Below are 27,561 nucleotides of genomic sequence, written 5' to 3'. Positions count from 1 at the left end.
TGCAGGGAATTGTGGGGTTTGGAGGATACAGGCTAAGGACTACAGAACACATTTTAAGACATCATCAGGAGAACACACACGCTCCTGCATGCGCTCTCTTAAAGAAGTATGCAGACTCGCCTCTTATTCTGCTCACTTATCCGAATGAAACTGCAGTCACACCTCCCGTGCTGCCCGTATTTGCTGTTGCAATCTCCCTCCTCGTGGCTCAGTTTTTTCGGATAAGTGAGTAGAATAAGAGAGGAGTCTGCATACTTTTTATTTACAAGAGTGCATGCAGGATCGTGTTTTCCCCTGATGATGTCCTAAAATGCATTCCGAAAAGGACAGATGGCTGCTGATACAAAGTAACAGTAGTCAGACAGCTCAGCAAAGTAGTGAGACAGATAAGCAGGAGAGCAGGGGTCTGAGCTTAGGGAATGGTTCTAAACCATTAAAAATCATGAAGTCTGCAATATTTTTTCAGATTGATGTATATTGCATAGTTGCTTGAAAGTATGTTTACTTTTCAAAAAGCTTAAGTTATGTTTGTGTGGAGTTCCCCTTTAACATGTTAGTGTACTCCCATTTAGAATTACATAGAAGACATACTTCAGTTTATAATTTAGATAAATAGCCCATTCTTAAATCATCTATGCAGAGTAGCCACAAATGCAAATTATATTTTAGTGTGACAGGCTTAGTACAGGAAGCCAGTTTATAACGTAGTGTACTTGAGAGTGTGACAGAGGCCAAGTGGGTGAAGTGAACAATTCAGTATAAGGAGACATATGTCGGTATAACCCGTTATCCAGAAAGCTCCAAATTATAGAACAGGCCATCTCCCATAGACTCCATTATAATGTAATTTTTTCTTTGTAATAATAAAACAGTACCTTGTATTTGACCCAAACTAAGATAGAAGTAATGCTTATTGGATTTTTTCAATGTTCAAATGATTTTTTAGTAGAATTAAGGACTCCAAATTACGGAAAAATTATTTCTTATTGCATATTACCCTATGCATTTTGACCTACAATCTTATCAGGTTTCTGCTTTTATCTCAGTGCCCCCGACAAAGACCCCCTGATAAACACATCGGGTAATATGCAATCATTTTTTTAGCCTATGAGAGCACAGTTTTGTTTTTTTTTTTGCAGCTCTCTGATTGGTTACTAGTCATTAACCAATCAGTGACTTGAGGGGGGGGGCATATGGGTCAAAAAATTTTGTTTTTAAATCTGACCTGCATGCTAAGGATCAAAAGCAAACTAACTGAACAGTTATGTCCCCATGTGCCGACCCCTTTAAGTCACTGACTAACAGAGTTAGAGAGCTGCAGAGCAGGAAGTTGGGTTATGGATTTTAAATTAGACATCTGCTCACTCCAGCTTTTATAGATTACATTTTTGGCTCACTAACTATATCAGAAACATTTTTTTCTGTCACAGTCTATTTGGCCAGTTTTTATTTTAACACTGAGCTGTTCTTTTAAAATCTGGGGATCTCACAGCTGACTGCAGTGAGAACCTATTACAATAATTCGATTAATCATGGAATGCACCACCAAAGTGCTAGGATTCAATAGAATCTTGGATTTGGTTCATTCTTAAAACATTTTTGGTTGTGCCTGTTGTGTGTACTCTACACAAACGATATACTATTAGAATATAGTGCAACCTCAGTTTCCAGGTTTCCCCTTTTGTTCTGACTTGGTACTCCCGTTTCTCCTCGGGTGGAGATTCACAATGTCAAAGTTTGTATGAGTCAGCGTTAAAACTGACTCAGGGAAACAAGAATGCAGCATAAAGGGAAATCCAAGTGTAGTAGAATAATGGTTGTTGTAGTTCCACAACTTCCCAAACTTACTATAGGGTGTCAGGTTACACCTTACATTCACCACATGTGTGCTTTAAAGGGGTGGTTCGCCTTCAAACAACTAGTTGTTTTCAGATAGATAACCAGAAATAACAACTTTTTCCAATGACTTTCTATTTTCTATGTGTGACGGTTTTTCCAATATTGAAGTGTAAAGTGTCATTTTTCACCTTCTGAAGCAGCTTTGGGTCGCCAACCCTGTAAACTGTTCTAAATTGATACATTACTTGATACATTTCTTATCTTTGTCCCTGCTGAGCAGAATCTCTGGATTTCATAACAGGCAGCTGTTAGAATTGATACAATAGTTGTGAATACTCCAGAGATGCTGCTGAGAAATGTATCAACTAAATGTTGCAAAATAGTAACAGTTTAGAGTCTGCACCTGAATGAGCTGCCAGACTCAAACACCAGTGACAAGAACATTCAACTTTAAACTTAGATTTTGGAAAAACAGTAAAAAATAAATAATGGAAAGTAATTGAAAAAAAGTCTTTATTTCTGGGGAACAATCTAAATACAACTGCGCTTCGATCTCCGAAGTTGCCTCACGAGGAAACTTTGGGCGACTTTGGAAATCGAAGCGCCACGAGTGCATTAGCGCAGTCGATTCTTCATTCAAGCACGTGGAAGACAGTTTTGGGAGATTGCCGCCCCGCAGAAGAGGCAATTAGTCGCCAGGCGACTAAATCTCCCCGAATCTGCCAGTCTGCAGAAACAACAGCCTGCCAAAGAGCAGTTCCATCCTAAAGTGCTGGCTCTTTCTGAAATCAAATGACCAGGCAAAATGACCTAAGATGGCTGCCTACACACCAATATTACAACTAAAAAAAAATACACTTGTTGGTTCAGGAATGACATTTTATATTGTGATTTATTTGCAGTGTAATAGTGTAATTTAGAAATAATAACTACAACATAAAAATCGTGACAGAATCCCTTTAAGCTTTACTGCACTGTATTTTCTAGATATGCAAGTTACATAGGTTTCTAAGCAAGTCATTTTAGTTTTTGCAGAAGTTATGTAAATTGTGTTTACGTTTTGCCACAAAACAATTTGTGTAGCTTTTGTGATGCGGCCGAGACTTCTTTGGAACATGATTTCAAATACCCTTGCACAACAGTACCCCCTCTCTCCCCTAATGGTGGCCCTGACTGACACTTTGTCTTTTCTGTTGGTGGTTTTTTATTAACAATAATTCTCATCAAACAGGGTTACTAGTCTGTACTGTCTTTCCAAGCATCAAAAAAGCTATCCAATGCATGCAGCGCTAAACTTTCCACCAGCTGTCTTGGCCTTCGTCCTTCTCAGCACCACTCCCAACAACACACACTCTCTCTTTCTTCCCTGCCAAACCTATGACTAACGAACAGCTTGCCAGTGACATGTTACAGTGTTCTTACAGCATAAACTTTTCAAAATATGCAGATATTTCATCCCACCACCCCCTCCAGACACCAGCAACAAATGTGGTTTTGGTATCTGAAACAGAGACCAGACTGAGGAATGCTCTGTGTCACAGCATTTTCCTCTTTGTCTCTTAGAAATGTAGCCTGCTGTAGAATAATTATTGCTGTAAAAGCATTTATTGCAAAAGTAAACAAATGTTTGTTTTAACTAAATAATTAACAAAAAAAAACAATAGAACAGAATCTGTATTATAACTGTTAATTAAATAGGGAAAACTTAACCTCTATTGAAAAATGTATGAATCGTAGAATCGGCAAGTCAAGTGCTTTTATATACAAGTCCTGGAACTTCAACATGACATCCAATATATTTATACAGGTATTTTAAAACAGAATTAATTCCATTAGACAAATTATATTCTTATAAACGGTGCTTAGGGATGTCATCATTGCTAGAATTGGTCCGAAACAAAGACATTTACCCATTCTAAAACTGTGAAAATGTGTACTGTACATTAAGGGGCCCATTCACTAAGTTCGAGTGAAGGAATAGAATAAAAAAATACTTTGAATTTCGAAGTATTTTTTTGGCTACTTCAACCATCGAATTGGCTACTTCGACCTTCGACTACGACTTTGAATCGAACGATCCGAACTAAAAATCGTTCCACTATTCGACCATTCGATAGTCGAAGTACTGTCTCTTTAAGAAAAAACTTCGACCCCCTAGTTCGCCACCTAAAAGCTACCGAAGGCAATGTTAGCCTATGGGGAAGGTCCCCATAGGCTTTCCAAGTTTTTTTCTGATCGAAGGATAATCCTTCGATCGATGGATCAAAATCCTTCGATTTAAACGGTCGATCGAACGATTATTCCTTCGATCGTTCGAACGAATTGCGCAAAATCCTTCGACTTCGATATTCGAAGGATTTTAATTTACCAGTCGAATATCGAGGGTTAATTAACCCTCGATATTCGACCCTTAATTCTTAATTAATTCTCTAATTTATCAATATAATATTTAGGAAGTATTTTGGAACAGACTGCTAACAATGCTATTATGGATGCAGATCATAATGGGACAACATCACTAGAAGTAGACATATGGTCTGTTGCCACCCAAGGCAGAATCACAACTGCTTCCTGTGTATGCAGTTACATCCTATTGTGATTGGCATCAGGGACTTGTCAGCAATATTAGTGGTGAAAAATCCCCAATTCCCCCCCCCTCCATCCATCTCTCCTGACAGCAAGTAGATATCTGTTGGGAGAAAAGCCCAAACGCTTGTTCCTTCTGGCTAACTGTGGCAGCATACAGTCAGTTTCAGAAACAAATTTTCCAGTTATTGATGGTAACCCAACATATGCATCCAAATGACATTGGACAATGAAAATTACTGACAGCAGTACCAACTGTTTTCCCCCCAATGGCATCCCTGATTGACCGACTTGCAAGCTTATGGGCCTGACATGGGCACAGGGAATGTGGATTTTTTAAAAAGAAAATTATTTGCTATTAGTTCTACCAACATGTACTCCATTTGCCAAAATGCCTTGCAAATTCTGTGATTAAATGGGTAGTTTACCTTAGAGTTATTTTTTAGTATGTTATGGAATGGACAATTCTAATCAACTTTTGTGTTATTTGACAACTTCTTCTACCTCTCTCTTCCCCATCTGCCAAAAAAATATTGCTCAGTGAGATTACAATTTTACGGTTATTGTTACTTCTTATTATATCTCTTTCTAGATCCTCTCCTATTCATCTTCCAGTCTTTTATTTAAACTGTAGAAAAGTTGCTAGGGTAAGCTGTAGCAACCAGATAGTTGCTGAAATTCCACACTAGAGAGCTGCTGAACAAGAACCTAATTTATTCAAAAAACACAAAAAATAAAACCTGAAAATCAAATGCCTCATATGTCTTAGGATATGAATGTGTACATGATACTAAAAGTTACTTTAGGTGAAGGGAGTTGGCACATGGGGCAGACAACAAATGCCAAAAAACACCTGCCATAGAATATTACTGTAATGCTTGGTCTTCCTTGTGAATTGAGATATCACATTTTATATTGCCTTTTACTTGCAGGGTAAATGTGTGAAACCTCTTGTACATATGCAGATGTTCATCCTGAAAACACTCACTAAAAGCATTTATGGCCTCGTAAGCACTTGTAACAAACGTTTCAGTTGATTCCCTATTTCAGTAGATTCCCTATTTGCACACTCACACTCCATATTTCAGCCAGAAAAGGCTTTTACAGTCATCTCAATGCTCACACATACTGAGCTGAGGGACTGAGTGACATTGACCTTTTAAACAATCTTCTTGTACAAGCTGTTGTCTAAGCTCAGAGAGGAAGCCCCCACCTTCCACAAATCAGAATGGAATGCACAATTTTAGAGTTATGTTTTATTAATTAAAGCAATTCAAAAAAAGTGAACTAACAATTCTTCTTAAAATAAGTTACTTAATTAATTTACGCTGTGCTGACATTACATCTGACTTTACAGAGACAGTTGATAATTCTCATTAGTCTCTGCCCTAGCGGAGCTTATATTAAAAGTTATTTCTGCGTGTGGCTGCACACTAGGGTCATTTGAAGGCAATAGTTCTTTATGTGAGTGTGAGAGCATGCCAATGCATACAGACAAGTTCAGAAGGGAAAGCAGCAGTTACTATTACAACACATATAATAAAGCTCTTCCACCTGATTAATAGCAGACACGAACAGGCTGACTCTGAGGCTAAAGCATTATCTGATCTCATATCTACATCTTTATCCTACTTTTCAGGGCCCAAGACCACCTCACTATCAATTAAATAGGGGACCAATGTTTCAAACCATTCTATATTTGGTGTTATCCAGCAGTTTTCAAAACTGGCAAAGGTTTTGTCAGTTTCAACTGAAGGTAATAATGTATCAAACTACACAAAATACAGTATATTAAAAAAAAAATACATTAGCTATACTAAAATCAAATTAACTTGACTAGCTTGACGCATATAGGTTTAATTTCCTTTTGTTGTGTGGCTCCTCTATAAATATGATGGGTTGCCAAGTTTTCGGGAGTAAAACAAAAAAATGGGGGGGGGGCAAGGTTACTATCCACTGTACACTGGCACAAAGTATAATTTTTACCAGCTGGGGCAGAATAATACCAGTTAGTTGGCAACCCTACAATGTCGTTCATTTTAGGTGAAACACTTTATTTGGCACTTTGTAATATTCAAGCTTTAAGGGGCCAATTCATCAATAGTCGAATATCGAGGGTTAATTAACCCTCGATATTCGACTGGGAACTAAAATCGCTCGACTTCGAATATCGAAGTCGAACGATTTTGCGCAAATCCTGCGATCGATCGATCGAAGGATTTTTCGTTCGATCGAACGATTAAATCCTTCGAATCGAACGATTCGAAGGATTTGAATCCAACAATCGAAGGAAAATCCTTCGAACAAAAAATCACAGGCAAGCCTATGGGGACCTTCCCCATAGGCTAACATTGACTTCGGTAGGTTTTATCTACCGAAGTAGGTGGTCGAAGTATTTTTTAAAGAGACAGTACTTCGATTATCAAATGGTCGAATAGTCGAACTATTTTTACTTCGAATCGTTCGAATTCGAACGAATTTAACCAATTCGATGGTCGAAGTACCCAAAAAATACTTCGAAATTCGAAAGTTTTTTACATTCGAATTCTTCACTCGAATTTTGTAAATCTGCCCCTAAATGTCTAGTCCAAAATCAATGGTTTAAAAATAACATAAATCACACCTAAGCATAGTGTCAGTTTAAACTTTTTTTTTCAGACGCCAATAGGACTGTACACTTCTACAAATACAGCATGTGGTGAATTTACAGAAGTACAAAGTCCTACCAGCTTCTGTAAATAGTGTTCCATTAAGGCAGGCTTTGAGGCTACAGAGGTGGAAACAAAGCCAGGTCACAAAAAAAGTTCCAGGGGAGAACTCTGTTAGCAATTAAATTCACTTGAAGGGTTCCTAACATTTTGGCACCCCCAGGGACAGGGTCAGACTGGGCCTAAAAAAACCTGGTGGGCCCCCGGCTCTTGTGGGCCCAGCCGGCCCAGATCCGTGATTTGGAGGCTTCTTAATGGATAACAATGCAAAAACATTGTGCGCGTACACTCACTGTCACAGCAGGGGGCTGGAGGGGGGCCCTGGGGCAGTAGCCCCGGTGGGCCCCGGGCCCCCCAGTCAACCCTTCCCAGTGAAATAAACTTTCCTTGTTCTTTAAAGGAGACATACTGTGTGAAAAACAAGAATGTTCCAGTGCATAAATATATAAAAAAAAAAGTAGTGTTTCAGGTTGATTTATTGAAAATGTATGCAAAAAAAAGTTCTACTTCCTGCTGCCTCCTTTCTCACTTTGCACTCTAGGATAGGTACCAATCAGCAGCTAGGTTGACTGATGGGGAATGGATGCCTGTCTCTGCAGGGCTGTGATTGGCTATCTCCCTCCTACTGTACTTCTGACAGGGACTGCTAGGACACACCCAACCCTCACAGACAGGGACCTTAGCATGGAGCTCCAATAAAGGGGCCATTTATAAAGATATTCATTTTTAGCACAAACCTGCTTCATAAAATCTGCTTCATATATTATTCATTATTGCCTACAAGATTAGGTTTTTTTTTTTTTAGTTATGCTAGATTTCACCTTTAAGAGGTTGCACAACAACAAAGCAAAGTTTGATTGATTTTGCCGGATGACCAGAACGTCACATGGTTCTGAAAATTAACCCATCAGTTATTGGATGGTGCCAGATGCCTATTCAGAAATCTATACAGGGTCAGCTTTTGTTTAAATAGCTCCCTATGAAAAGGAGTTCAATGGGTGCACATCAAAAATTTGTAAAGTAAAGCAGCGTAAAATCTATTGTGGTCTCTTATCTACCTCCTGCTTGAAAGTTGCCAGCAATATTTTTTCTTTTTTTGCACTTATATTTTAATTATTAAAAATAACCAGTCTGTTGTCCCCGACGCCCTTTGTAACCACATGGGCTGAGCGCCCCAAAAACAGGCCTTGAATGTATGCATCATGCTTACCACTGAAAACCTAGGCCCAATTATATAATGCGGGAGGAAAACATGATCTACAACTGCATTCAACATACCGGTACTATTGAGACTTTATCACTGATTGTGTAATTTTAGTTGATGTCACAAATGGGCCTGGTTTTCAGTGCAGAAAACACAAAGCAGATTTTTACTGTTATTATTATCCCTGTGTTCATAATTTCTTGTATGCATCATTACTGCCTGCTTGCTCATTTTATTTGATACAAGTTTTTTGTTTAGATTCTAAACCCAAAGTACATTATTACACTTCTACCAATTCTGGGAGTTCATTAACATCTGAGGGTCATATGTATAGAAATAAATTAAAAATTAGTACTGAACAGTGATTTAAAGCCAGATTTATTATTCGATCAATTATCTGTAAACACATTATCCCAAAACAGGGGAATACCATTTTCTAAATTTCTATTTAAACAAACAATTGGTATTCTATGGCTCATGTCTTTTTTCTGTAATAGCAAGTCAGTAGTGATGTGCAGGCTGGCCCGAGACCCACAGGAACAGCAGGTTGGGGTCGGCTCTTGCACAAAACATTCTAACACTGCCGGCTTCCGGCCCCTAAATTTATAGACTCGAGCCTGCCCCACTACATTTGTGGCATCACTGCGGGGCAGGCACAGGTCTATAAATGGAAGGGGAATGACTAGCCAGGCGTGGGTTGGGGCAGGATAAAGCCGGGTTAAAGGTTCTTGATTCTCGACCCGCACACCACTGCAAGACAGTACCTTTACCTTCATGGTAACTAATACTGCATGAATACATGTTGGTGGCAAAACGACCCTGTTAAATTTTTGTAAAATGTGTAAAATGTTTAGGAATTATAGCCTTAAAGAATGGTGCTCCAAATGTTGGAAGTACCTCTAATTTGGAAATATCCAGGTCCCAAGCATTCTAGATAATAGATGCTATACCTGCATTACTATTCTTTATAAATGCCACTTTATAGTGAGTTCTCATTGTTTCATTCCTACCACACACAAACACAGTAGGTTCACTTTTACCCAGAGCCAGTTAGATTCATGTTACAAAAGGTAATTTCTGTGTGGGTGTATTTCTATCAGTGCAGAAAATGCCCAAAACTACCTCTGGCAGCTCCCTTTGACAGAGCTGTTACAGGCATTTTTTTTTGTCCAAAAATATACTGCTAACTACCTGTTCAGTTCTAGTTGTGTCAATCTGGCATGGAGAGAGCATACAAACTTCATGTAGACAGTGTTTGTAGTCGAATCAAGAACCCGACTCCTAAAATGAAGCAATTTTGACCAGACTATTTTATTGTTTTATTAAAGGGGTAGTTCACCTTTCAATTACCATGCATTGATTTGAATAATATATGTAAATATGAATGGAAGAGGACCTGAATTTAAATAAAAAGCAGCAATAACAATAAAAGTGTATCTTAACAAAGCATTTGTTTTTTTAGATGGGGTCAGTGACCTCCCCATCTGTAAGCTGAAAAGAGTCAGAAAAAAGGCAAATAATTCAAAAACTATAAATAAATAACGATGACCAATTGAAAAGTTGCTTAGAATTGGCCATTCTATAACAAACTAAAAATTAACTTATAGGTGAACCACCCCTTTATAATGCGTTTGAGAAGCACAAGCTTATTGTGTCCATTCTGGCTGGTTCTACTCATGCTGCATTTCTTGTGCTTGAAGCCAATTCAGAAGACAATAGAATAAAAGGCTGTATTTGACTCACAAAAAATGCAATTTGTTGCTTTAAAAAATGCATATAAATTCGATGTATGCAGTTTTAAGGCTCAGCATGCGTTTGTAAACATGTTATAATAACGCCTGTGTAAGAGCCATTAAGCTGGCCATAGACGCAAAGATCGGATCGTATGAATCATTGTACGATTGGACTTTCCCATATTCCGACCAGCCACTAACCATTCAGATCAAATAAAGTACAAAAGAACAGATCAGCTGAAGTTCTGCCCCTGACAGCAATCGTACGAAAGTTATGTCCGACCAAAGCTAGTGACCGCCTCCCTCTGAAAATCGTACGATCGGCAATACATGCAGAGATATCGGCAGCTGACAGAAATCTTTTAACCCGTCTGATCGACTAAACGACCGATCTCCGCCGTACGAAAAATGTCCTCACACGGGCTGAGAATCATACGCATCCTCTATTTGTACGATCACATCTTTGCGTCTATGGCCAGCTTAACTCACCTAACTGTTTTATTGCATTTACACATTACCAGCACGGTTTCACTAATTTTATGCCATTTTCCTATAATTTTATTCTACATGGTTTTCATGCAACGATTTAACTAGTAAAGTGGGATTCCAGTGCAGATTTAGACTGCCAAGTGCTTAAAGTGGAGTCCATACACTACAATAGGATTTGGCTAAATCCATATTTTTGCAATTAGGATCTGCCAGGATGGGGAGGGGTTCAATGGCCCCTTCTTTGCTATGCTATAGAGTGCACTAGTGTAAAGTAAAGAGGATCTGGGGTGAAAGCTGGCTTGTAAAATGTAAACTGGGGAAGAGACAGGGCAAGAACTGTTGCTATTTAACACGACCACAAAGAAAAACGTCAACTCTAGAAATGTCAGTTCTACTAACCGCAACAGAATACATATCATTAGTATAAAACAGAAAGAAAATACCAAAAAGCATAAACAGAGAAGCTCCACTGGGGCAAGGTCTGATGTAAAGTAAAGTCACTGTAAAACGCAGAGGAATGGCGTTATATACAGTAAATAATTATATAAACATGCCCCATATCACACAGGAAGGGGAAGACAGAAAATAGCAATTCCATGGAGAAGGCCCGATTAGAATTGTGGAATTCATTTCAAGCCGTTTTATCATTCTCAACACGTGACACCTGGACCTTTCCACTAATTAAGCAGACAAATAAGACAACACGTAAACCACTGGTTTGTTATAATGTGATAAAAAAAAATAGAATGATTGATACAAAGGCCAAGGATTTTGTATTGGAGCCTACATATGTGTGTGCACATAAAACTGCGAAATGCATCATGTACATATAGAGAGCTGTGCCACACACACGCCATTAGATACATATTTTAGGTAAATGGAGGCGTTCCTGACAAAAGCATGACAGCCCGTTCGGACTATTAAACACGAAATAGCAGGAGGACTCCCTTTATTCCTCATACACAATAACCCCAGGCGCTGAAGCGCCACACGCACATCTCACAGTTGAGCCCTTCACAAGCTGCTTAAAGAAACTCCCGAGATGTGATTTCCATGACACAATCCCTCACTGTCGGTCACATGCGAGCGCTGCTCAGGGAAAAGGGGGCACTTACATGGCTGCAGATGTCCTCTAGCTCTAGTCAGTCGTAGAAAGCGCAGCCTCCCGCTTGAATAAACCCAGGCTCCGCCGCTTTGAGTCACATTAAGCTGCTTCTCCTTGTGGCTTTATCTCGCAGTGTTAAAGAGCCAGCAGCAGGGATTTCACAATTCCTTCTCAATCAAATACAACAGTCGTTTCCCACGTCATATATGATGGAGTCCAAACAGGCTCGTCAGTGAACATTTCTCATATAGTCAATAAACGTTTCATACAGAGAATCCGGATTTTATTAGCACAGAGACTGCACTGGGATCAGCTCTGGGATCAGTTTGTTGCAGGAGAGAAAAGAGGGAGGGATGAAGTAAGGGAATAACGTGGGGGAGGGGGAGGGTATGGGCTTTAGTAACTCTCTTCCTGTGACTTGTAACATTATGTGTGCTGCTTTGGGAATGTTTTATCAGTTCCCAATTTTATGCTGATGGATTGGCAGAAAGAATGAATTTATATAGGGGTTCATTGCTGGGGTTGGGTTTAAACACCTCCCCCCCCCCCAATCAGGGCAAGAGCCCCAGGTCTCTATTTTTTTAAGATTAGAACAACTGTTAACTCTCCGCCTTTCTCTGATAACATTGCAAAGTCTCTCTGTATGCAGCTGGTTTCTTCCAGAAACTGAGCCACAGCCTGGTCACATGGTGCTGAGAGAGAGAAGGGTTGCAATTAGGGGAGCCTGGAAAAAACCCTTTTCACCCTTTTCACCCCCCCATGGGTACAATCATTCCCAGGTCTCTATAATTTTTAAGATCTGAACAACTGCAAATTCTCCGCCTTTCTCTTATGACATTGCAAACTAGCTCTGTCAGCAGCTGCTGCAGCCTGGCAATTGTTACTTCATTTCTTTTCTTCCAGAAACTGAACCACAGCCTGGTCACATGATGATGAGAGAAAAAGATTGCAACTTGGGGGGCCATTGGCCCATCCAAAACATGTATAGATATACATATTAGTTCCGGCTGTGATAGCTATATAAAAACTGTTTTCTTAGGATTAGGTATTTTTTTTTACAGCTTTAGTGTTAGATCTTTTAAGAAAAAGGAAAGGAAGCACCCTATTATGTGTTATTTCAAAATAGCTCCCTCATCTTCTAAGTAGCGTTATGGTTGTTGTAACTTAACACTAGCCTGCAGGATGCAGATGGGACTTATAACTCCACCTTAGATTTTTTTTTTATATTTTAGGGGTCACTACGTACTTGGCTGTAACATGTTCTTTGGTGGAAGTTTTGTTCATAGTTGGAATGCGTGTTATTTAATCTGCTTTCTATCTCCTAGCTCCTGCTGTACTGGAACTCCTAACAATCCTCAATGTTACACACTACTTACTGATAGGGTTGCCACCTGGCCGGTATATTACCGGCTTTACCAGTGAATATGATGCTTGATGCCAATGTTATTAATAGGAAAAAACAGCAAGAATATTGGAAGGCTGGTATTTTTTTCCAAAAAAGGTGGCAACCTTACTTATTGACTATTCCTCCTCACCCAATGCTTAGGGATCTTTTTATCATGCTGTGAAAAAAGTGGAGTTAAACATTACAGATGATGTTGCTCATACAAACCAATTGGATCGTTCCTTTTCTTTTCTAATTGTTAAAATTGAATTGCTGATTGGTTGCTATGGACAACATAGTGCTTCAATCCACTTTTTACACAACGTGATAAATAGGCCCCCTAATGTACTCTGGCTGATATCTCAGCAACCTACTGCATTTCACATAACTGAGAATTTACAAATCCCGCTGTCTCCTTGTTCTTCTCTTCTTCCCTGGCCCTAATTCAAATGCAGTTCTATAACAGAAATACATATCGACTTTCCCTTCTTTTACACGTAACTGTCTATAAAATAGAAACCTTGTTTCTATACACAAACTTATTGTTCCTCTCTCTTGTACCCTTTGGAATTCCCGATTTGCAATCAGTTTACTTCTGTTCACAATTCGTTCATCAACAGTTCCATCAACCTCCACTTTGACACTGCCTCACCTGCCTGCCATATGGGAGGTACAATTTAAGCTTGCCATAAACGTATAAATCCACTTGCTTGGTAGGGTAGCGAGATTAGTGGATCTTCACACAATTTGTACATGAACTAGCCCAAATTGGGCCAACAATTACTGTGGGACCATGGAGATATTGCACTCTAGTCTTTACCCAACAGGATTTTCAAACTTGCATGACTGTCTTGACAACCCCATACCTAATCCAATGAGCTGCTATTTCGTTCTGAAGGAGCCAAGGGGCAGCTTTTATTGGCTTGTGTCTGGCCAGCTTTGATGACATTTCCTGAGCTGGTGAAAGTATAGATCTTCTTTGGTATAAGATCAAAGGGAACCTAATTTAGTTAACTTCAACCTCCCTAACTAACCTCACCCTTTTCTGACAACTTTAGGTTTCACTTTTCACATTTACTTTTTCTAACATCAGCATTGGCTTATGTTTTTGTTTGTATTCTCCCTCTTACTCTTAGTTGCAACTCCCAAGATTCAAACTAACTCTCTCCACACTTATCACAAATTTCTGGACATTCCTAGAACAGAAATTACGAAATCTATGTATGTTTAATTTCTCTTCTCCCTTTGATTCTATTTACTCTAATATTTCAGCCATCACTTGTAACTCACTCATCATTACCATTTATAAGTATTCTTCTGACAAAATTACAATGTTGTATACCCAAACAACTCAAAGTAAAGCTAAGGGTGGCCATGTACTCTTGAGCACTGATGGTGCAAATCCCAATTATAACCAGACCTTTTGCTAAAATCTACACTGTTCTCCTATAATTCACTAACTAAAAAAAAAAACCTACACAAGTTTTCTTTACTTTTCTTTTCACTACCCCTTTCACGTACTTCAGACACTGCTCAAGATATCACTGAACACTTCAATTTGAGGCAAAATTGAAAGAAATGACATCACCTTGCCGTCCCTCAACACTCACTAGTCTCTGCTGTTCCTCGTCCCTGTGAATGAAGTAGAAGTTTCCAAACGTTTGCTTTTCTCACATCTAACTACCTGTCCTCTCCATCCTATTCCATCCAAAGGTATCTGCAAATCTAATGTAATCAGGACTCTTAATCATATATTTAATCTTTCCCTCTCAAATGGAATCCACCATTCCAATTAAAATGCACTAATCACCACTCAAACTATTCTGGAAATCTCTTGATCCCTCAAATCTTGCCAACTTTTATGCCATCTTTTTGCTTCGCTATATCTCTAAACTACTTTAGCACTTTGTATACAACCAACTTTTAATCCTACTACAATCTGGTTTTCAGTCACAACAGTCAATAGAAACTGCTCTAAAATGATCCCTTCTCCTTAGTTACACCTCTAGATCTCTCAGCAGCATTCAGGGTCGGACTGGACCATTGGGGCCTTGTATATGCGCGAACACCAGCGTGCAGCACGCATGTGTGAATGCCGGCACACCGGGCCACATTTAGACTTTTTTTGGGCACCAGCTGATTGGGGAGTAGGTCTGGGCCTGCTGGGCCCATGAGGGCCAGGCCCCACCGGCTTTTTTTGCGGTTTCCCACCGTCCCAGTACGACCCTGGCCATAAATCATCACCATTTCCAGTCCCTCTATACACTTGGTATTCATGACACCACCCTGTTCTGGTTTTCCTGCCTCTGTCCTAGGCATTATTGTCTGTGTATACTTTCTCCCTTGGTGAACTAATCAATTTATATGATTTCCAATACCACCTCTATGTCGACGATACTCAAATGTATTGCTCCTCTCCAAATCTCCAACCAAATCTCTTATCTAGAGTCTATTCTTATTTATCAACCATTTCTCCTTGGACATCCTAGGGCTACCTTAAATTAAAATTGTACAAGACAGAAATCGTCCTTTAAGCTGGCCATAGATGTTGAGATTTTTAAAAGATCAGATCCTGATCGTGAGACCGCGATCTTCTCAGAACGATCGTACGATCGTACGAATTTACCATCAACTAAAAAGACCAATTTACCAGGAAAACAAAGGGGAGCTGCCTGCTTGGCCCTGCAAACATAGAGAGATTGCACTGGGACCGACAAAGATTTTTTGACCTGGCCGATCAATTTCCCGACAGATGTCGGCCGAAAAATCGTAAGATGTACGATCGTTCGAATACCACTAACCACACGATAATTGGTCTGGCTTCCCTAAAATCGGTCGTTTGGCAAGAAGAATCGTCGCGTCTATGGGGAGCTTTACTCTCCTCTCTCAAATGTCCTACTGTGTTTCATCAGGCTGCCCCCCAATCTCTCAAAACATATTGCTTTAGAAAAGCTTACCCTCACCTATCCTATTATTATTTCAGTATATTCTATATGCCACTGCAATCTGCTAAATGCAATACACTATGCCATATCTTTCATTTTGTGGACTCATGATATTGCCCATCCCCACACCTTGTGTCTTATACTCGCTTCTCTTTTTGAGACAAAAGATTGGATTTGTATATATCTTCAGTGCCGGATTTCATTGACGGCCGCCCCTAGGCCGCGCGGTCCGACCAGGCGGCCGCGCGGTCCTAGCGCCCACCTACACCTCCCCTTCCCAGCGAGCCGGCGAAAAAACGCCAGCGCAGTTGCTGTGATGCGCTGTGATGCGGCTGGGCGGCATGCCGCCCCTATTTTTTTGCCGCCCTAGGCCCGGGCGTATGCGGCCTTGCCGCAAATCCGGGCCTGTATATCTTTGATCCCACAACCTCCGTTAATATATCAATACTGTTTTCCAGTAGGGTTGTATGACCAAAACGTGTGTAGCAGGGTGCCCTCGCTTTCATTACATCTCAGACAATTAAGGGAGAGATCAGGATTTATTTTGTGGAGTCGGGCTGGGGTATAGTACACCCTGTATCAGGTACAGTTGTAGAATTTTGTGCCTAGGGTTAACGGAGACTCTGTTTGGTGTTTTAAGGAAGTCTACTCATTGTTCATCAGTAATGACCCCTAAATCTTCCTCCCGGGCTGTCCTGGATTTGATTGGCATTTCTTCCATGGAACAATCCTTATCTTTTTATATAGCTTTGATGTTATGCCCTTAGGTGACTTGGGGTTAAGTAATGTTAGAAGTGGGTGGGCTCCTAGCACAATCGGGGAGAGCCTTTGACTTTGTAGCAGTCAATGGTGCAACTTTATATAGTTCAGCCATTGGGATGCAGGGTGCCCAAACTTAGTTTGGAGTGCCGCAAATGGTCTGAGCTTATTCTGCTCCCATACGTCCCCCAGAGATGAAATCTGCCTTTGGACCCACCTATCTGGAGGATCAAGGTTTGTCAATCCACTACTCCCCCCCTCCTCCAGAGTGGTGTCATGGGATCTGTAGTGGTTATTGACATGATCCTTGTGGCTCTACTGAATATTTCTTGGGTTGCCACCACTATTGGGTTAGAACCCTGCCTCCCCTTGTCACTGGGAACCAGTATGGATTGTATTATGTTTGATCTCGTGGAAGCAGAGACACACAGGAACAGTATAGTGTAGTAATTTCTCTCCCGCTGGTAAGAGCAGCCAGATGAGATAGTTGCAAGGCCAGATAGAGTGAGGAACTGCCATTCCACTCCTTCTCTGCTGCCTTTCCAGAGTAATAAGGCTAAGTCTTGGCCGACCTTTCCCCCAGATATATTTCCTAAGCAGAGTATCTAATGTTCTGAAGAAGGTTTGTGGAATAAGAAGTGGCGCATGCCACATAGCATACAGGACTTTAGGCTGGATGAACATCTTGATGAGGGCTTTTCTACCTATCGGGCCCAGTTTTGTTTTAGTCCATTCCAGCAATCGAAACATGATTAAATCATAATAACTAGCAATGGGGAGTTTAATTTCTACCCCTAAGTAAACAAATTTGGAAGTGACCTGGAGTGGGCACTGGCTCAAATCCTCATCAGGCAACTGTGGATCCACTAGGAATAGAGTGGATTTGGTAGGGTTAACCTTTAAGAGTGAGAACCACAAGCTTTGATATTGAATGACTTCGGTCCTCCAGATACACCAGGGTGTCATCTGCATATAGCTGCATCTTGTCTGCACTTATTTGTGAGGACCAGCCTACTATTCAAGGGTTCTGTCTTACTGATGCTGAAAATGGCTCTATTGCCAGGGCAAACAGCAGGGGCGACAGTGGGCAGCCCACGACCAAACCCCATAGATTCTAATGCCTTCCAAAGATAAGCCCACTCCCATGTATCAAATACTTTAGCTATATCTAGTGCCACTACAGCCCTTGTTCCTTTGTTGGCATAATCTATGATAACGTTGAGTAGCAGGCGTCCGATATTGAGTGCTGTGGTCTTCCCTGATATGAACCCCAACTGGTCATTGATAATAAGGGTATGCAGAACCCTTTTCAAGCAGTTTGCTATTATTTTGGCAAGTATTTTAACATCCGCAGTTAATAGTGAGATAGGGCAGTATGACATTGTTGGGTCCTTGCCAGGTTTTGTTAGCAGAGCAATAGCTGCCTCATACATTGAGTTTGGGAGGGCTGTTGACTGAAGTGCATGGTTGTATACCTTAAGGTGCAGAAAAGCCATTGTACTGCTGTGCCTTTTTCTGACGGCAGTCCGTCTGCTCCTGCTGCCTTTCTTAAAGGGAATGAATCAATGGCCTTGTGTATAATAGTCTAACGATTTTTAAGTCGAAGTATTTTTTATTCTATTCCTTCACTCGAACTTAGTGAATGGGCCCCTCAGTTTACCAAAGAAGTGTTTGTACTTAGCCCTCATATTTATCATAAGATGATAATAGTTATCTTGAGCTTCTTTGAGCTCCTTAAACTTCTGCAAATTCGGGTTTACTATTAAATCATTTTCAAGAGCTGTTATGTGCTTCTCTGCCATCTCAACCTCATTCAGGGCCTGCTGTTTGTAGGCACATATTTCGGCGTGCAGTACCCCTCTTAGGTGGGCCTTAAGGGCATTCCAGAGTGTGCAATGGTCAACTGTATCCTCATTGATTTCAATAAATTCAAGAATCTCAGCCTCTGGTGACTTGTAATTTACCAATAGGTTGAGCCAAGCTGGGTTCAGCGACCACCTGGGTCTGGGCCAGCGTGATTTTGAGTTCAATAGGGGCATGATCAGATATCCCCCTAGGGAGGTATCGGTTTTTTTTGATGTGCCAAGGCTGTTTGGTTGACATAGCAGTGGTCTATCCTAGATAGTACAGAGTGCGAGCTAGAGAAGCAGGTGTACTGTCTGTCTGTAGTGTTAAAGTGCCTCTAGGCTTCAGTGAGGCCAGCTCCTGCAGTGATATCAGTTATATTCGTGACGGGTTCCTGACCAACTATGAGAGTTTTCCTAAACCTGTTCAGAGCTGCATCCAATATTGCATTGTAGTCGTCCAGTGCATATACCACGGTACGCTGATATTGTGCCACGCAATTAATTAAATGCACTGTGCACTCATCATTGTAGCGGGGGGGGGGATGTATATGGATGCTAAAATTACCTCCTGGGTTTGTGTATAGCCATGAATAAAGAGAAATCGCCTTACTATCAGTTTTTATGGATTCAAGTCTGAAGGGGGCATTTCTAGATATGAGAATTGCTACCCCTGAGGAATGGGTTGAGTATTCGGCGTGGTAATACCATCCTATCCACAGATGTTTTAGGGACAATATTTTGGATTCTACCAGATGTGTCTCTTGGAGCATGATAATGTTGGCCCCATTTCTTTTTAGATAGTCCAGAACAAGCTTACGCTTTATAGCATCGTTTAGGTCCCTTACATTCCAACTAATCACCTTGAGCATCCAAAAATGTATATGCAGATCAGCGCCTACGGCAACAGAGAGAGAAACAGAAAAAAATAGCGCAATATGTTTCAATATCACACCATCACCCAGTGTCCAGGTTTTTTTTTTTTGAGGTGTATTTCCTCTTTAAATTTCCACTGTTATTGATGACATGCAAAGTTTTTCCAATTTTTCCACCACCGTTTGGCTGGATTGCCTAACTACAAACTGTAGTGTTTAGCAGGTCTCTCCCTCCTTCTCCTGTCAGCTCCTCATGTTCCCATAGAGAGATATAAAGCCAGGATAGTGTAACACCATTTATTAAAAAGTATAAAAAAGTTTAAAACAAATTTGCACTCACATTTAGTGTGAAGAATGATCGCACATAGGAAAAGATATTTGCACAGGTTGCACTCTCGATCTAGGGGCCCTGCCAGTGTGTGTATACCCCTCGTGGCTCTTCCTGTGTTTCCTGCGTCACATCACTTCCTTCCTGATGCAGACGCGTTTCGCCAATCAGCTGGCTTCCTCAGAGGCATACTATTCCTGGCTACATGCTTTCCACCACTGGGTGTTGGTGTGATATTGAAACATATTGCGCTATTTTTTTCTGTTTCTTTCTCTGTTGCCATAGGCGCGTATCTGCATATACATTTTTGGATACTTTTTTGTGCAGCTGAGAGACTGTGGGAAGATCGGCAAGAGAAAGTGATTTTAAAGGACTTTTTTCATTTTTCTTAATTATTCTCTGTTAATAATCACCTTGAGCGCCATATCTCTATTTGTGTTGGGTGTTGCAATGGTTTCTTACCCCCCTCTCTGGCAGTTTCCGTTGTGGAGTACATGACATATTGCATTGTTAGCATACCTGAATGTAAACCATAAACGGGCGAACTTGATCCATTTCGCTTCCCCAAAAATGTGCCACCGGCGAAATGTCACTGATGGCCATTAAAGTCTATGGGCATCAAAAAAATTTTGACGCTCGGCAAATTTTTTTTGATGCGCGTCATTTTATTTGACTCACAACGCCATATAAGTCTATGGGCGTCATTTCCGCGGCAAAACAAGGCGAAAAAATTAGCCCATCCCTAACCATAAACAATTGAACAGACCCAACTGAAACCTTTGCCCTCCTTTTCTGCCCCAGACCCCAACAACTGGCAGAATTTATGCCCAAATAGCAAAAATGTTTCGGGGGCGCCAGGCTGCTCAGGCTGATATTGTTAAGTGGGTACTTAAACCTAGTCTGAGAAAAAACTAAAGGTTGAACGAACTGCTCCTGGCCTGGTTACACAGTGGTATTGGGAAGTGACAAAACATGGAGAAAAAATAAGGGAAAAGAGAAAACTGGAGTAACTAACGTTAGGTACCTCTATTCATAAACCAGTTGAAGGCTAAGCGTCTTGTATCTGAAGTAAGCCAGTGTTATAGCCACACTCACTTGGGTAAAGGTTTTTATCAGCTGTGCTATAGTCCAGAAGTTTGACCCAGCGGCCTCTCATGGGCTAGGAGTGAATGGTAGCGGGGCAGTTACTGGGAGCTTATTTATCAAAGGTCGAAGTTAAAAAAAACTTCGAACTTCGAATTCAAAATGACCAACCGAATGGAGGTCGAAGTTTTTTGGGGTCAAGTGGGCTGAATTCGGCCTACTTCGAAACATACAATCGTACTTCGATCAAAGTTTTTTTAACTCCCCCAATTGCCTCCATGCAGGTTCTAGGAGGTCCCCCATAGGCTAAAACAGCACTTTGGCAGCTTTTAGGTGGCGAATGGTCGAAGTTTTAAAGAGACAGCACTTAAAAATAATTAGATCTTCGAATTTCGAAGTTTTTTCAAATTCGAATCGAAGTTGGACTATTCGATGGTTGAAGTACCCAAAAATTACTTTGAAATTCGAAGTTTACTTCGAAAATTCACTTCGACCTTTGATAAATCTGCCCCTTAGTGTCTTTGCTTAGTCCTTATCCTCAAGATGTCATGAGGAAGGAATATAGGTCGCTTGTGCAGATTAAGGATTGTTGGGGTGCCTCCTCTGGGTGTCCAGCCAGTTGTTCAGGTCTTGAGGAGCTGTAAAGAAGCGGGTCTGGCCTTCGGCAACCACACGGAGTCGAGCAGGATAGAGAATTGCATATTGTAGCCCCATCTCGCATAGCCGGCTCTTGCCTTCATGGAACTTGGCTCTTTGACGCTGAACATCAGATGAGAAACCCGCATAGAACGATACTTTGGATGCTTGAGAGTTGAGAGTGTCTTTCCATCTGGCCTGTGCCAGCACAGCGTCCCTGTTTCTGGCGTTCAGCAGCCTTGCGTTGAGAGGAGCTGGGGTGCACCCGGTATTGGTGCCTTCGATGGGATTCTGTGGGCGCGTTTCACAGCAAAGGCTTGGGAAAAGATAGCGGGCCAAATTGTTCAGTCAGCCAGGCCTCAATGAAGTGTTCCAGGGAGTCTCCCCCCGCTCTCTCTGGAAAGCCGATGAACCGCAGATTGTTGCGGCGGGGCCTATTTTCTAGGTCATCGGCTTTTGAGGTGCAGGCATCTATTGTCTGATCAAGGTGCTGTACTTGGTTCGGTAGCAGGTGGCAGACATCCTCCATCGAGCTGACCCTCCGTTCAAGCTCAGTCATCCTCTCCCGCACCTTCTGTAGCTTAATTATTGACAGTTCAATTTTAATTTTCTCGGTTTTGGAACAGTTTAGACTGGAACAGGAGTCTTTCAATGCTCGAAACTCTGTAAGAAACTCAGTTACCGTTGGCTCTTGGGCTGATGGTGAGGGAGAGGCTGCCTCGTCTGCGGATGGGCCTGGTGTTTGCATATCTGCACCGTTTTGTTCACCATTCGGCTCTCTGGAAAATTTCTTTAGCTGCGCTGCTGCCTCCGAGGCTCTTTTTTTGCGCTCTGTTTTGCCCCATGAGTGATCTTGGGGGTAGACGTTTCCAAGGGGGATCACATTGCTTCGTTGTTAAAGCCGTTTTTTTTGGGATAATACAAGATTTTGCAGACCAGGTTGCAGAGCTCCCTTTACATGCGACCTCTCACATTCAACTTCAGGCCAAGCCCCAGTATTTTTATTTTTTACTGTGACAGAATGAAATGTCAAAACCTGTGTTTCACAAAAAGTAACATTAGTTTTAGCATATTACTTTTGGGGTTACAACAGTCATTCAGCGTAAATGTTCTGAAGTGGTCTAAAGACAGTAACAGTACTAAAGAAAATCAAATAAAAGCCTTACAACTTAGCTCCTAGTAAACAGCATCAGCCAATTTCTAATTAGTTGGCTTTTCCCCCACGCCTTTTGCAAATGCAATAACACTTTGAATAATAAACAGTACCTTTCTGTATTAGTTTTTAGGCTCTCAGTAGCAGAATTCCTTGCTGCCTGTGGGATAGAAGGTAATCTGAAACTACCAAAACAATCATGCTTAAAGGGTAGCTCAGGTGCAGCACATACCTCACTGCTTACAGCTAAAATCAAATACCTGAGCTGTGTGTTGAACAGTTTGATAAAAGAAATGGAACCATTTCCATTTTTCCAGACCCAGAGACCTTAAATTAACTTGCAAGGCCTAACATGACTTACACACATACTTCTATGGGCCTAATTAATACAGTGCAGCAACATGGGATCAATACATGATCTTTCCACGATTAAACTAGACACTTCATCAAAATAGCATTTGCATCAAGCAATATTAATTATATTGTGATGCAAATATCACTGTTACTAGCTGTTTCCACTTTTCACCACCTACTGGCAGCAAATCCCTTCTATAGTCACCAGCAGTGCAGCAGTAATAACATGTTGTCAGCAGAAGCAGTTGTGACACTTCCTTAATATTCCAGCAAGTGAACATCCCCTTAAAAATGCTGTAGGAAGTTTTGTACAACTTCTGTTATAGAGAAAAAAAATCTAAAAACAAAAACAGGTATGGGATCAGTTATCTGTAAACCAGTTATCCTGAAAGTTCTGAATGACAAGAAGGCCATCTCCCATAGACTCCAATTTATACAAATAATCCAAATTTTTAGAAACTTTTTCCTTTTTCTCTGTAATAATAAAACAGTACATTGTACTAACATATAATTAATCCTTATTGGAAGAAAAATCAGCCTATTGGGTTTATTTAATATTTAAATGATTTTTTAGTAGACTTAAGGTATAAAGATCCAAATTACAGAAAGCGTCCTTTATCTGGACAAACCCCAGGTCCCAAGCATTCTGGACAAAAGGTCCCATACCTGTAATAATTAAATTTAACAATCTCTAGATAAGGTTGATCTATTAATTATGTTGAATAATTCTGCATAACTTTTTTGCTGTTTTTTGTACTCATATCAAGGAATAAATCCCAACGGACCATGTTTTAAAAATCTTCTGCTGCTATGTATTTTGGTTACATCACAAAACCCATTACCAAGATGCAACTCTGTACACAGAAATGTAAATAACTTGTTAGTTTTAGGGAATAAATTGCTTCTAACACAGAGGAAATGGCTATATTCTGTCAGGGTCTTCCTGCATGTGAAAATTCATTTTCCTGTTTCCTCAGGAAAAGTCGTTTATCTAAATTGAAGAAAGAAACATTTTGTCATATTTTGCTCTGGAAACTGAAATGCAGGAAATACTAAAATAAATAATAATTTTTAAGCAGACAAAAGTGCTAAATGGATAAGTTTATTACATTTGCTTCTGAAATTAATTTTTGTTGGCCTTAAAACTGCATATAATTTGAATAATATCAAGGGTGCCTAACCTTGATTTGTTTAATGAGCCACAATTATTCAGTTAATTAACTAATGCACAAATACTATTCCAAAGACCCAATACCATAGGTTTGGCACTTAGTTTTTGTCCAAATCATAGTTTTGGAGCTATAGCAGCCTGAAAATATAGAGACAACCTCCACATAGCACTTTAGACATTTAGGTTGCTGTGTGTTACAGCAAGTGGTCAAATTTGACAATATATCAAGTCCTGAGTATGGCTCTTCTGTTTTACTTAGCATTAGATTAAAAAGAATGTTGGTAAATGGAGCATTTTATAATTGGACCAGTGCTGTTAGTGGCATACTGCAGGGGTCTGTCCTTCGCCCTTTGCTTTTTAACTTATTAAAGTACTGAAACTTTAACAAGTTAAAAAGCAAGGGCCAAGGACAGACCCTATGATGATACTAAATATGCAAAACCATAGGCCATCCAGGATGCTGCCATTTTGCAGTTTTGACTAAATTGGAAAACCACAGCAAACTGTTAAATGAAGTATATTGATAATTGCAAAGTTATGCACTTATACCTAATACTAGGTAATTATATTGCCTCTTTAAAGGTCCCTGGTATGGCATCATCTTGATTGGTTATTACAGAGCTGGAGAGAGGGTGCAACTAAACTAGTAAAAGGGATAGAAAGTTTAAACTACTAGGGTAGAATGTTATGGTTGGTGTTGTATCCTCTTTATGATACAGTAGAGGACATAATATAGTGAATAAAGTACCCCCTCTTGTAAAATATAAGGATATTATTAGTTACCGAGGAGTTTCATGACCATATAAAAACACGAGGCCGAAGGCCGAGTGTTTTTATACAGGTCATGGAACTCCGAGGTAACTTCTAATATCCTCATATTTTACAACTGGGGGTACTTTATTTATTATAATTCACAAATTTTAGTGAGTCATGTGACAGAAATGACATCACTACTCACCGTTTATAACTGATGACATCACTACTCACCGTTTATAAGGATATAATTTACAGGATATTCATGGCTTTTGTGTATTATAGGCAGATATGGGATCTGTTTTCCCATAAAAAATATCAACACACTAGAGCCCACCACTTTATACTTGAGGAACAAAGCTTTAATCTGAAGCATTGTAGATGGATGGTTCATCACAGTTAGGTTGTGGAATGCCCTGGCAGGTTCAGGTCCTACCATTTCTAAAATAATTAAGTTACTTTTCACTATCCCCATCTCAGCAATCTTTCTTTCTCATTTCTTCATGCACAAGTCAGTGTCAGATTTTGATTGCCAGGTAGGTCTAATACATTTGTTGGGAAGGACTTCCTTTCCTAGATGTATTAGAGCTAATGCTAACTGACAAACAAAATAACTGACTTCACCACAAATCATGCATGTAAAGAGACAGGATTTTGTTATAGTTGGTTATTTTGAAAGAGTGAGCTCAGATACAGCTCTTAGCAAAGGTAGCACCCTGGGAAGAGGAGGGGGAGGGAACAGTACAGAATTTTTAATTTAATTACATTTAGAAAGTTTCTTATTCCATTGAGATGAGGTACTCACAGTGGAGTCTATTTATTTTACATTGGTGACAGGAGCCAGTTTGGAGGGTGTGAAGAGAAAAATATTACATTTTAAACCACAATACTATCGTTTTAGTCTAGCATAGTTTTATATTCCAAATTTATGAAGATAAAACACTAGGTTTGCAGTGGATCTACTTAGATCTATTTAGAGTTTCCTAAATCAATTGAATTCCTGCCACACCAAAGATTTGTTAATAAATGACATTGAGAATGACATTGTAAGTACTGTCTCCATTTTTTGCCGATGATATTAAATCGTGCACTTTAAAGAGAGAGATTTAACTATATTGGATAAATGGGCAGTAAATTAGAAAATTGCATTCAATGTTGATAACTGATAGGAAAGGTAAAGAGGGCCCTGCCCAAGACAGTTTAAAATACAAAAGAAATAATATAAATACTAGCTATACGCTAAATGGAAGTGTATAACGAGTTTTCGTAAAGGAGAATGAAATTTAAAATCGCTGGGAGGTTCCAAGTGTTAGGCACCATCCCAGTGATTATAATCGCTTACCTGATAGCCCAGGCTGGTGCTCCTGTTGGCAGAACACTGCACCAGCCCAGGATATTTCTGTAGAAGCTCTTTTGGCACAATCTTCTTCTTCTTGTAGAGAGACAGGATTTTGTCATAATTGGTTATTTTGAAATAGTGAGCTCAAATACATCTTGTAGCAAAGGTAGAACACTGGTAAGAGGGGGGGAAACTGTACAGAATTTTTAATTGATTATAATTTGAAGGTTTCTTATGTCAATGATATGAAACTTACATAAAATGTTCTTTTTCTCAATAGTTCCCCTTTAATAGGGTGGTTCACCTTTAGGTTAACTGTTTAGCATGTCATAGAATGATGAATTCTAAGCAATTTTTCTATTGGTCTTCAGTTTTTTTTTTTAATCTGTTTTTTTAATTATTTGCCTTCTTCTTCTGACTCTTTCCAGCTTTCAAATGGGATCACTGACCTCTATATAAAAATATAATCTGTTAAGGCTACAAATTTGTTATTGCTGCTTTTTATTACTCGTCTTTCTATACAGACCTCTCCTATTCATATTCAAGTCTTTTATACAAATCAATGCTTGGTTGCTATGGTACTTTGGACCCTAGCAATCTGGTTGCTGATATTTCAAACTGTATAGCTGCTGAATAAAAAGTTAAATAGCTCAAAAACCACAAACAATAAAAAATTAAAACCAATTGCGAATTGTCTCATGATATATTACTTTCTACATCATACTATGTTAACTTGAACAGCCCCTTCTAACTATGTAAAAAGTGATCCCTTTCTCTTCCTGAAAACAATAGGTCTGTTTGTTTTACATCAGTGGCAGGAACGCGTTTGGAGGGTGTAATAAGAGAGAATATACTGAACTACATTTTAAATCACAATACGAACAGCGTAGTCCAGCATACATTTATATGCCAAATTCAAAATGTCCATCCATGAGGAAGTGAGACAAAATCTAGAATCTGGGGTTGCAGTGGATCTACTTAGATTAGATCTTTTTAGTTTTCCTAAAACAATTGAATCTGTGCCACACCGTGGGTTAATTATCAAAGAATATTGGCCTGAAACGTATTTGTTCTTGGATCTGGCTGAAGGATAGATTACAAAAGGGGCGGACCAGACAAAGACAAGACAGAAGAAGATGGGGACAAGGAGCTTCATCAGTAATACCCTATACTGGTGCAGTTTGTAAGGAAGGGTTCTGGGACTGCTACTGGCATCCATACTTACAGTATAACTAACTGCAGCAGGCACGCTGTTACATGCAGTGTTGAAGGC

The 27,561-nt window shown here is 40.0% G+C and overlaps 1 protein-coding gene across 1 annotated transcript in view; it reads right to left on the bottom strand.

Annotated features, from left to right (window-relative positions):
- Nucleotides 1–12,178, bottom strand: part of ripor1.L (RHO family interacting cell polarization regulator 1 L homeolog) — a 90,004-nt gene extending 77,826 nt beyond the window's left edge. Inside the window, exon 1 of the mRNA XM_018257738.2 lies at nt 11,675–12,178. The gene's annotated coding sequence lies outside the window, so the exon portion shown is untranslated. The remainder of the gene's footprint in view (nt 1–11,674) is intronic.
- Between the last annotated feature and the right edge of the window lie 15,383 nt (nt 12,179–27,561).

The sequence above is a fragment of the Xenopus laevis genome, chromosome 4L (genome assembly GCF_017654675.1).
Source record: "Xenopus laevis strain J_2021 chromosome 4L, Xenopus_laevis_v10.1, whole genome shotgun sequence".
Taxonomy (NCBI): domain Eukaryota; kingdom Metazoa; phylum Chordata; class Amphibia; order Anura; family Pipidae; genus Xenopus; species Xenopus laevis.
Note: the sequence above shows the minus strand (reverse complement) of the source record. Positions and strands in the feature narration are given on the sequence as shown.